The sequence below is a fragment of the Triticum aestivum genome, chromosome 1D (assembly GCF_018294505.1).
Source record: "Triticum aestivum cultivar Chinese Spring chromosome 1D, IWGSC CS RefSeq v2.1, whole genome shotgun sequence".
Lineage (NCBI taxonomy): Eukaryota > Viridiplantae > Streptophyta > Magnoliopsida > Poales > Poaceae > Triticum > Triticum aestivum.
The window spans coordinates 196,809,459-196,821,146 of NC_057796.1; the positions used below are offsets into that span (position 1 = coordinate 196,809,459).

The 11,688-nt window shown below is 48.3% G+C and overlaps 1 pseudogene; it reads left to right on the top strand.

Moving 5' to 3' along the window:
* Positions 1-1,933: 1,933 nt before the first annotated feature.
* On the top strand, positions 1,934-3,518 carry LOC123167283 (uncharacterized; annotated as a pseudogene).
* Positions 3,519-11,688: the final 8,170 nt, after the last annotated feature.

Here is an 11,688-nt window from a genome sequence, read left to right on the forward strand (position 1 = left end):
GCAAGATTCCCTTAGGCAAGCCAAAGTGTGTCTAACAATTTGAGAAACTCAAGTTAGGCAAGTGTGGCAAGCGTGGGAAAAATAATGTGGCAACATAAGACAAACATAGTCACAATCCAAACAGCCCCGTAATTTTTTGTGACATGCATGAAAATTTGGTTAGTTAAATTTATAGTCAAAATTTGGCAAGGTGCATCAAATCAACACATGCAAGTATCAAAAGGGAAGTCACGACATGCATGCATGCGTTGTACTCCCTCCGTTTCCGAATATAAGTCTTTTTAGAGATTGCAACAAGTGACTACATACGAAGCAAAATATGTCTACATACATCCGTATGTAGTAGTCCATTTGAAATGTGTAAAAAGACTTATATTGAGTGCAGTGCTTTGATGTGTCGCGTCAACTCGTACAAGACCGAGAAGTTTGATTACTACAACGCCCTCTCCCTCACGGACTGAGCTCCGATGCCTTAACTGCACCTGCCTTTGGCTGCATGACAGGTGGGCCAACCACCTGTTGGGCCCACCTGCCATAGACGCAAAGGCAGGAGCAGTAAGTCAATGAAGTTGCGTCCCTCCCTCGCGCATGAGCGTGGTGGCTGGCAGGACTAGTAGGAGCTTTCGCTACACGCTTCTTGACGGCGCGGAACTTGCGGATGGAGTTGACCATCATGTCGTCCATGCGAGAGGCGAAGCCGGTGCCTTGGATGATTTGGCACAGCCGACTGCCGCTCGTGACCATCGCCTCCATAGGTGCTTCTGGCTCCTGGTCACTTGGTCTTGGATTGGAGTGAGCAGTGTTGCGCAAAGATTAAGGAGTAGATGGATTGGAGTCGTGGGGCGCCTTTATATGAGAATCCAAACTCTGTTGCATTCACATTGTGCTGGCCCTATTCTGCTTCTCCAATTAATTCCCTCTGCATGTAGAGTAATTTGAGGATGCATCATTGACCGTTCAACATCTCGGGATCCGCTACCCTATCCCTCCTTGGCATTCAAGCACCTATGGAGGCGACTGTTGCTCGCGTCTATCGCGTGTCAAGAGACGTTCCCGTCGATGACGAGGTGCCTATGGTGACTTCATAAATTTCAAGATGATAGTACTAGTATACTCAATATTGTGCACCGCGACCAAGGCCGAGAGGAAAGCGAGAGAACTACGTATTTATTTACGGTGTAGATTCACTCATTTTCCTCCATATGTACTCCGTCTCGGTGTAGTCTAGTCACTTGTTGAAATCTCTAGAAAGGAAAATACTCCTTTCTGGTTTACAGGGCTATACTAGCAAGTAGTACTACAATAGTGGGCTCACATAGCAATTTTGTCTCATGCAAGAGCCTGGCTATATGCGTGCTCCAAGGTTCACAACTGCCACGTTCGGGTTGCACTTGGCACTTCGCCTCTTCGAGAAGATGAACAATGATGTTAGTACTACTACTTCTACAGTATCGAATCCACTGCTGCATGTTCGAATCCACTGCTGCATGTCCGTCCACCGCGAGCGGGAGGGATAGGCAAAAACCTGCCACCGCGCGCATGGGCGAGGGAGAAGGCGTGTAGTAATAAAATCAAGCTTCTCCTCATTGTACGAGTTGACGCGACACATCATAGCACTGGCCCCACATGGTTGCCTCTAAACTTGGCTGAAAGACCCGCAGTGTACAATACTCCATTTGCTGCAACCTCTAACATTTACCCCACCACAAATTAAAATATATATTCATGTCTTGACCAGATGAGCGTGCAAACTAGAATCAGCAGGATGACAGGTAGGGCCAGAAGATTATTTTAACCAAAAAATATAGCATGGAGCCGACCCCAATGATTTTAAGCTTACATGCACGGTACACGCTATCCTAGACTACTCTACACATGAAACTGCCACACGAGCGTCCGGGCTTGGCTCTTCGCCTCTTCGGGAAGTCGAACAATGGCCCTGTTTGGATACTCTAACTCAGTTAGAGGTTAGAGTTAGATTCTAACCCTGAACTAACCTTGAACTAACTCTAACCAAAAAGGTGTTTGGATAGCAGGGTTAGATGGAGCGCGGATACGGCGAGGCGCCTTCATGGGCAGTGCAAGAGGGAGGGAGGGAGAGGACAAGAAGCTTCGAGGAAGTGAGGAGGGATCTGCCTCGAGGAAGTGCCATCTGACACCGATTGAATTGCTGCATGTCCACCGCGTACGGGAGGGAGAGCATGTAGCAAACGAAAGCTTCTCCTAGTCCTGCCAGCCACCACGCTCATGGGCAAGGGAGGGACACAGCTTCATTGACTTACTGCTCCTTCCTTTGCGTCCATGATAGGTGGGCCCAACAGGTCGGTGGCCCACCTGTCATGCAGCCAAAGGCAGGTGCGGTTAAGGCGAGAGGGCGTTGTACTAATCAAACTTCTCGGTCTTGTACGAGTTGACGCAACACATCAAAGCATTGCACTCGATATATTTCAATAATTTGCGTTTACCGATGCATTAGTTACAACGCATGCATGCATGCCGTGACTCTCCTTTTGATACTTGCATGTGTTGATTTAATGCACCTTGAAGTAGTATGAATATGTGACGGTAAAGCTTTGTAATGCCCCGGCCCTAATAAAGCGAGAGATGGTTGTGCACGAGGAGGGCGAGATCATGCAGACGGAACAGGGCCCGAGCGATGGAGCTCTCTATGGTCTCGATGGACCTCACCTTGCTCCACTACCCCTTGTGCCTCCGCCCCTTGAAGCCTCCAGTGTATGAGGTTCGAATACACCTCGTCCGTTTGGCTGATCGAGCAAGGTGCAGGTTTCTTGATTGATGTGTTGTTCGATTGATTTGTGCAGCGCAAGGGAGGGCACCTGGCTTGCGCGGACTGCCGCGTCGAGCGCCCCGGGAACCAGCGGCAGTGCCAGAAGTGCGAGCGTGGCGGTGGCTTCGACGTGCGGAACACGGCGGTGGACGCCGTCCTCTCCTCGGTGAGGGTGGAGTGCCCGCACGAAGGATGTGGGCTCTACGTCACTTACCACAAGCTTTCTGATCACCAGAGCGTGTGTCCGCTCGCGCCCTGCAAATGCCCTGTGCCCGTCTGTGGCTACGAAGGCCCGCCGCCGGTGCTCTCCCACCACATCAGCACCGTGCATCCCATGCTCGTGCACAGGATCCAGTACGGCAAGGCACTCCAGCTGCAAGTGCCACTGTCGGAGCCACGGCTCTTGCTGTTCGTGGAGGAGGATGGCCGCGCGTTTTTCTTGGTCGGCGGCGTGCTCGACATCGGCGCGCCTATCGCCGTGTCTGTCATCTGCATCAGAGCGGGGGCGTCCCCACTGCCGCACTTCGTGGCCAAGCTATGGGCGAACGGCCCGCTGGGGGAGCCCAAAGGCAGGACCGGCGCCGTCAAGGTGGAAATGGAGGTGACAAGCAACAGGGATCCTGGCGACGTCGCCGTGCAGGAGCTGACCTTCTTCACAGTTCCGCCCAAGCTGATGGCCGGGGCTAAGCTGGTGTCCCTCCACATTCAGATTGACAAGCTCACATCCTAAATGATTCTACAGTGCCTTCTGTTTATCTTAGTAATATGCTAATATAGGGGCTAGCTCGGTCTACTTTATCTTAAGAGATGGTGGGTTTTGGTGGCGATGCAGCAATTACCTCGACATCAGATCAGCAGTGAAAGTAATTTCGAACAGTCGAATGGATATTTTGTGTCTGTTGGATATAAAGATCCTTCTGTTTATCTTAGTAACATTGTTCCCTTCCCCCAGCTGCGGGATCAGGCCGGATATGTGACCAGCGGTGTGGCCACCGTCGTTCTATGCTTGTGAAGAGAGCAACCCAAGCAAGCAGGCTTGTAGCTTAGGCTCTTGCTAGTGTATATATATAGTGGTTTTCTTTTTCTCTCCATATCAACCATTTTATATTGCGTACGTGTCATTGAAGAGTGAAATGATGGTTGCTTCTTCCGACTAACTTACTGTGTGATTTGACTGCTCCTTTAGTGGCCCCTACATGTACTCCCCCTACGTGTATGCAACAGTCACATGTACACATGGACGCAAAAACGTGCGCGACGCCCTAATGCATGCATGTCTGAGCACACGACGGAACACACACGGTCACGCTCAAGTGCTCAACCTACATGTGCATGCAGACACATACTCAGCCAGGGTGAGCTAGTGACCGTATAAACACTGGAAAATGTATATATTGAGCGCAATGAGCATATTATGAAGTCCACTGACCATATTTTTACAAATATACAGTGACAGACAGTGTATTTATCTCATTTGAAATTAAGCCATATTAACCGGAGAGGAGGCAGTATGGACTAGCATTACTTTGCTGTGTCCCGTCAACTTGCCAAACGAGGAGAAGCTTGCAGGACGGGAGAAGCTTGTGCGCGGTGGCTCGCAGGACAAGGAGAAACTTTTGACTAATGCAAGTTGTCCTTCACTTAGGCGGTGGACGTGCAACAGTTAATTCGGTGTCAGATTGCCAGAAGCATATGCTATACTAGTAGTACTATTATTGTTGCACTTCCCGAAGAGGCGAACAGCCAAGCGCAAAGTTTACTAGTACTAGTACTACTACTATAGTATATAGAGGTATGTACTACTATACTAGTACTAGGAACCGGATGGAGGAGCGTCTGCACTCTTATTATATCTTTAAAATGTGATAAAGCAATCTTCAACACATTTGGTTCTCTTCGAGGGTTCTCGCATGTGATAATGGAAGTTGATTGCATGGAACACTCGCCACAATTCCGCTTAATTCTGGCTCATATCCTATTACAAATAGGAGCGCTCGGTAATATTTCCTCTTTTTTGTTATTCAGCATGTAAACAGGTCAGCAAACCTTGCGGCGCATCTTTGTGCGAACCGTGCTTGCTGCACTTTGAATGTGGCCGAGAGCTGGCTTGATGAAACACCTCGCTTCCTACTTCTTTTTTTGCGGGGTACCTCGCTTCATAGTGACCAGTGTCTTGGCTGATCGTCCTAAGAATGCTTATATATGAATAAAGCTCTCTCATTTACCCGTAAAAAATATTAAGCCATATTAACTGGAAAGGAGGGAGTATGGACTAGCACTACTTGTTGGTGTGTCCCGTCAACTCGCAGAACGAGGAGAAGCTTGCAGGACAAGGTGAATCTCGCTTACGCCTTTTGACTAATGCAACGTACCCTCGCCCAGGCGGTGGACATGCATCAGTTCATTCGGTGTCAGATTGCCAGAGGCATACACTGTAGTACCGAACATGCGGAATACCATCATTATTCGACTTCACGAAGAGGCGAAGAGCCAAGCGCAAGGTTTAGTAGTACTACTACTAGAACCGCATGGTGGAGCCTCTGTACTCTTATTTTTCTTAATCTCTGATAAAGTACACATTTATTCTGGAGAAGGGCGGAAAACGGCAGCCCAACATGTAATGATGATATCGATCAACCATGCTCGAGTATATCTTGGCCTCCGTGCGAGCCCGTCTGTGTGTTCTCGCTCCTCATCTCTCTCAAGGAACGGCAGGTTGGCCATTTTTGCCGTCAATTGAGATCGGTTTGCTCACACTCCGGTCCCACATGTCAGTGATATGCCAAGAGGAGGTGCGTTGACCGACTGGCCATACGTGTACTTGGTTTTGCACCTTCATACTACTCCTCCCTCCATCACAGTTTACAGGGCGCGCTTCATTATGATGCATTTCTCTCAATGCATTTCCACCACCAGAGAGACTTTAGACGCGTTTGGTTTAATGCTCAATTAATTAGGGCGTGGTAACCGCAATTTTCTCTCGATGTAGTACTACGGAGTGGAGTAAGTGCATGCATGTGTGTACCCGGGGTGGAAGCACTGCATGCATGTGTGTACGCGTTATTTCCTCTAGTAATAGACGCCATGCTATAACTACCAATGCTATTTTTTAGGCCGATCGCTAGTCACCTTGGTCCCAGAGATTTTCTCTTTTTCTGAAGCGCGCTCTATAAACAGTGACGGATGGAGTAGTATGAGCGGATTCAAAGAAGAGCGTATTGATGATTGCTTCTTCTGAGCAACTTACAGTGGGAAAGGTGGGGCTTATGATTTGACTTCCCATTACTCACTATTAATGCGGCGCAACGACCGGTCTGAGTCTCCCATGCGGCTGTGCACTACCCCCTCGGTTCTCAAATATACTCTGGAGTATTTGTCTTTCTAGAGATTTCAACGAGTGACTACTCAAATATTTGTCTTTTTAGAGATTCAAATGGACTACTACATACGGATGTATATAGACATATTTTAGAGTGTAGATTCACTCATTTTGCTCCATATGTACTCACTTGTTGAAATCTCTAGAAAGACAAAATATTTAGGAACGGAGGGAGTACACATACGAAGCAAAATGAGTGAATCTACACTCTAAAATATGCCCATTTGAAATTTGTAAAAAGACAAATATTGTTGATGACCAGTTGCGATGACAAAAAGGAAGCATATTCCTTGTCCTAAGGGAAGATAACAACACGGTTGTGTTTGTCTAAAACGGTGTGAGGACGAGATTGCAATGTGGAAAGTACGCCGGACGAGCTACGTTTTGTGCAAAGAACTATGAAAGATCCACATGCAGCGACGTGGGAAGACGGGCAGTGGAGCAAGGCCGGAGGGGATACCTGGAGGTCGTCGCGATGGAACTAGGTGAGCAGCAGCGCGCGGAATCTACCCATACTGCGGCAGCGAGCAGGTGGCGTAGGCCCTACCACGCCGGAGCTTGGTCAGAGAGAACGACGTGTACCGCAGATCGGGACGTGCTGCCTCGGCGCTGTCGAATGGAGAAACGATGCACGTCCTCCCTTTTCGCCGGTGGACGGGATGCGGCCGGATCAGTGACCAACGGTGACAGAGAGAGGCCACCGCAGCCTTGTGTGAGATACTCTAAAGAGAGACAAACCAGGCAGGGAGGCTCCATTGTATATAGTGGAGCGGACTACCTTTTTCTCCATAAAAATCGTTTTATATTCTGTGTACGTGCCATTGAGCGATACAACTTTATTTAAAAATAACGCACCAACGCATCAAGTCGAACTTTGTTTCGTGCACGCGTGGCACAGGACCTCCGTAGGTAAACAACCGCTACACGTGTTCAAATTAGCACGTGGGCTGCCATTTCGTACAGAAATGAGCTCCACCGTGTACCCGCGCGGGTGTGGCTGGGCACGAAGCGTGAGTACGTGCACGGTGCACCTATTCTCTTCTTGTATACGTACACCACCTACGCGGGGTTGTGTAAGAGAGATACAAACGTAGAGAGATATAGTGTATGGGTTCATGAGAGTTTTTTTAAGGGGGGTCAATCAAAAAATGTAACATATGCAATGTGTGTGAAATAGAGTCCTGGATATATCATATATATAGAGGGGGCGATCCACGAGAAGAGAGTGGAGGTATCATCGACTTGAGGTGTCCATAGAATCGAAGAGAGGGATGATGTGTGTGTGTGTGTGTGCGCGCGGTCGATAAAGAGTGCCATCGAATTTGTGTGTGCCCACGTCAAAGATATAGAGTGGCTGGCCTACTAGAACGAGAGAGGGGACAGGTGCGGTTTGTCTCTGTGGCATGGATACCTACCTACAGCGCTCGACTATCGGTGTGTGGTGGGGGGGAGGGAGGCCTAATTAACTATATTACAATGGCTGGTATATGTGTGGAGGAGGAGAGAGGCCTATCTCATGTATTAAGGGAGATCGATCTACCTCATGTATTAAGGGAGATCGATCGGCATCCATGCATATGTGCAGGAGAGGAATAAGGTTGGGAGAGAGACAGAGCTAGAGTGTTGGAGGGGGTGGTAGTGGAGTTGCTTCTAACAAATGGTGGGATAGGCTTGCTAGACAACCGAAGGGCACGCCTGCAATATCAATAAGAGAGGGGATGGCTGCCTGTCTCTGCACGTGCGTGTGAGAGACGGGTCAGGAGGCATGCACGAATGATGAGGGGGGGGGGAAGATATGGTTGTGTTAAGCAGACATAACTACATAGGAAGATCAATCGTCCTTTGTCAGATAAAGGAGAGACATAACTTATGAGGTACGTCGATCGATGGGGGGCGGGATAGTTAAAGTCGACCTAGGTATATGTTGGGAGATCGATCAGTATACATGCATGTGTGTGTTAGAAGCAAATGAGACACGGGGAGAAGGATAGAGAGAGAGGGATGCATCTAGGAGGTGGTGCGAGAGTCATACTATATCGAGGGGGAAGGAGTGTGCGAGTACGAGATCAATGAAAAGAGTGGTGGGAGTGAGGCATGGATGGTGATATGAGAAGAGGGGAAGCTTGTGTTTGTGCTAGGCACACCTGTCTAGAGAGGCATATCGATCGATGTGTGCCGTAAAGAAGGAGCTGGGGGGGCCTACACACACCGTGGGTGAACGACCTAAAGTGAAAAGACGAATTTGCGCGATGGAGCTAGAGAATGCTGAGGGAGGGTGAGAGGGATGCGGGCGTCTGCATGCACGAGAGAAAGTTAGCGCTAGCTAGCTACAAAGATAAGAGGATTGTGTGGGTGTAAAAGACGAATAGAGATCATACTTCATTATAAAAAGCGAATTCGAATATTTGAAGAATTTATCATAGTGTTTTAAACCGACGCATGTGTGAATATATATAACGGTGATACACATGGTGTGGTTATGAACATGTTATACTACATATAATATATTTTATCGCCACTCTTATAAAAAACGGAGTTGTTGATGATGGTGCCATCCTGCAATATAGGCCGTCCGATTTATATCTGACGGATAGGAAGGAAACTATGGCAATTTTGAAAAAAGATACCCACACCCCTCTCCATATTTGCAAATTAGGCCTCCCCTTAATCATGTTGATGTTCTGTGGAACGCATGGGCATCTTGCTAGTACTACGTATAACATATAGAACATTGATCATAATTTGGGCTAATGTGTGGCTTTTGCAGCTCAGGTCTAAATACTTGTCATAATGTAGGGGGCGGGGCACTATACTATGTGTGGTAAACACGGTGTACACGTATGGAACATGGTTTAGATTATGAATATATAGTTAGTACATCAAATGTACTATTATTGGGAATCAACATCAAGTGTATTCAAAAAATAGAATTCGAGTTCATGTAGTACACATAGTTCATATCTATCTCTATAGTAATCATGTGGTGTGTTATTAAGGTAATACACGAATGATGGTGGAAGTTGGCAACAATCATGATTATAGATTCTTATTGAAATAGAGAAACGAATTCAAATTCAGTTCGAATTGCAGTGGTAGTATAGACATTTGGAATGCACTAAAATGTTGGTATGAGTAGGTTACATGCATTATACAGCAAGCAAAAAAGTTTAATTGGACATAACATGGATTCATACTCCCTCCTTCCATCTATATAGGGTGTAATGCATTTTTTAAGACCGCCTTTGACTATTGACAAGATTAATAGTACATGACATGCACAATGTGAAAATTATATCATTGAAAGAACCTTTCACAGACTAATTTAACGTTGTGCTTTGTGTAAGTTGCATGTCTTATATTATTGCTCTAATATTTGGTCAAAGTCATCGAAAAACGCATTAGGCCCTATATAGATGGAAGGAGTGAGTAGCTTTGAATAGCATTTTTATAGTAAAACGGGGCAAGACTCTCTCTTTGTGTGGTGTGAATAGTTTTATTTTTTTCGTTTTCATTTTGGTTGAGGGAAGTGTGAATTGATTTGGTACGTACAAGTACAATATTACACGTTAGGCTTGTCCCTAAAATTCAAACCGCACCTTGTTATATCCCGAAAATTCAGATATCATGCTCCCAAAACTGGTGCCTTCACAACCCGTGCCTTGCTATCCCGAAATTACAACGCGCGCGAAAACTCCCTCCAACTGCCAAATCCCGACACGCGAAATCCCCCTTCTAACCCTGAGCCGAAAGGGCCGCTAGTTCAAATCGGTGGGGGGTACTTTTGTAACACACCCTACATTTTGGACAAGCGCGTCCCTAAGTCATGGTTCACCCCCTCCCATCGCCTCCTTTTCGCCATTCGTAATCCCAGGCCGTCATAACCTCTCCGCTCCAGCCACGAAACCCCACCCTCCTCCGTCCGCCACATCACCGCTGCCCAGCCGGAGCCTCTTCCCCGACGACGTTGTCCACCGCAACAGCTTGACGTCCCTCGTCCACCTCCCCGGATGAGGATCCGTCGTCCATCTCATTGTCCCGCCGGTTCAGCCGCCCCGTCCTCCACCTCCAAGGAGCTGCTCCGACGATCGCCTCGTCAATCGCGGCTGCTCCATCCCCATAGCGCCGCCTTAACCTGCTCCACCGGAACCGCATCATCCTCACCGACTCCTCGGACGAAGCCGAGGCCTACTCGGCGCCACCAAAGAGGTTGTACACTCATCGCATCGCACCTTCTCCTTAGCTCGACCTCCCGACACCGACGGTGCTCCATCCCGCACCCCCATGGAGCGGCTACCTTGAAGCCGGCGCCGCGGGCGACATCTCCACGGCGGCTCTCCCCCAGTGCGAGGCCCCTTCAGCGGCAGCGTCCATACCAGCCAGATCTGCTGCTGCTGCTCCGGCTCTCGCTCGCTCGCGCTGCTGCTGCTCTCCCCCTCGCTCGTGCTGCTGCTCTGCTCCGATTTAGCTACACTTCAGTCGACTGAATCGACTTTTGGGACAGTCGATTTTCAAGGGGTGGGGGGCTCGCCGGAGTTAAGGAAGAACCACCCGCAGCGGGGACGGGGGCTCGCTGGAGAGGTACCCCACTATCTATCTTAGGGTTCAGGGTGGGGACGGGGGGCTATAGGGCTGGCCGGGGCGGCGGCGAACCGGCCGTGGGGAGTTGTTTCGGGGCGGCAAGGTGGCGCTGGGGCCGGCGGTTTGGCCGGTGGTGGCTGGCGGCTGAGGGGGTGCAGGTTGAAGATGAACTGCAGGCCCTCCCTAAACTACATGTCAAGTGCCTCTCTGCTACCATTGCGTTCAGTTTCGACAGTAACATTCAGATTCCACAGTAAATTTCAGTTTCGACAGTTAAGTTCAGAGTCAACAGTTTTTACCTCATCTGTTGTAGTCAGGTGGTTTTTGGTGATGTAAATTTTACATCTATTTTACATCATCTATGAGATGCTATTAGAATCCCACTTGAGATTGACGATGTCTGTCTTGTGCTGCTTCAGCCTTGACGTCTTACGGCTCACCGGGGCTGCTCCAACGACAGAACGATCCATCACAACAGAGCAGTGCCCTGGACGCTATCTACAGATTCCTCAGTTCTTCCTCCACACCTCCGACAGCCACCTCTGCCTCAACTACTTCAGCGACCAACCCAATGATGCTGAGGTCGACACGGCTACGGCAAAGAGGTTGTACACTTGTTGCATCACTTATTACTATACATTCATGTCGATCCATTAGGGCTATTTTGGTTCAACGGAAAAACATAGCAATAGGGAATTTTCCAATGGCACTCTACTATTCAATTATTCATGCATTTTGTTGAAAGGAATGAAGCAAAACATCCACCTAGACCTACTTTTCAAAATCCTATGCATGAAAACAAGACCAAGTGCATTAGTGGCAGAATAACATTCTAACTGTACACGCTTTCATATGGTTTCACTTTATTTTGGCCATGTTTCTTTGCATTCCTGTGCTCTTCCAATTCCTGTTAACCAAACACTCAAGTTGACAGAAATCCTGT